The sequence below is a fragment of the Chrysochloris asiatica genome, unplaced genomic scaffold, assembly GCF_000296735.1.
Source record: "Chrysochloris asiatica unplaced genomic scaffold, ChrAsi1.0 scaffold00260, whole genome shotgun sequence".
Taxonomy (NCBI): Eukaryota; Metazoa; Chordata; class Mammalia; order Afrosoricida; family Chrysochloridae; genus Chrysochloris; species Chrysochloris asiatica.
This window is the reverse complement of record NW_006408778.1, coordinates 688,992-689,657: the sequence shown is the minus strand read 5'-3', so window position 1 is coordinate 689,657 and position 666 is coordinate 688,992. Positions and strand designations below refer to the sequence as shown.

Genomic DNA, 666 nt, shown 5'->3' with positions numbered 1-666 from the left:
CCTTCACATCAAATCAAGAAAAAGAAAATCCAGGAAGATTTTGGAAACGTTAAAATTATGGAGAAATTGACAAACAAAAGCACACACACAAAAATGAATTCAGTACAGGAAAGCATGTACAACATACCATCAACACCACACACACACACACACACACACACACACACACGACTGCAATGGATTCATACCGATTGATAATTAAGCTAAATGTCAATGAATTGAATTCACTAGTCAAAAGACAGAGTAGTAGATGCAGAGGCTGTGGCAACGCAGAGGAAACAGGAGTGACCAGAGAACGCTGCCAACACCATGAGCCTCCTCAACAAGCCCAAGAGTGAGATGACCCCAGAGGAGCTGCAGAAGCAGGAGGAGGAGGAGTTTAACACCGGGCTCCTGTTGGTGTTTACACAGTCGATCAAATACAACACCCAAGTGCTCATCAACTGTTGCAACAACGAGAAGCTGCTGGGACTCATAAAGGCTTTCGACAGGCACTGCAACATGGTGCTGGAGAATGTGAAAGAAATGTGGACCGAAGTTCCCAAGAGTGGCAAGGGCAAGAAGAAGTCCAAGTCCATCAACAAGGACCGCAACATCTCCAAGATGTTCCTACGAGGGGACTCTGTCATTGTGGTCTTGCGGAACCCACTCATTGCCCGCAAGTAG

General features: G+C 45.9%; 1 pseudogene; it reads left to right on the top strand.

The window, feature by feature from the left end:
• The first annotated feature begins 309 nt into the window (after window positions 1–309).
• On the top strand, window positions 310–666 carry LOC102814388 (annotated as a pseudogene).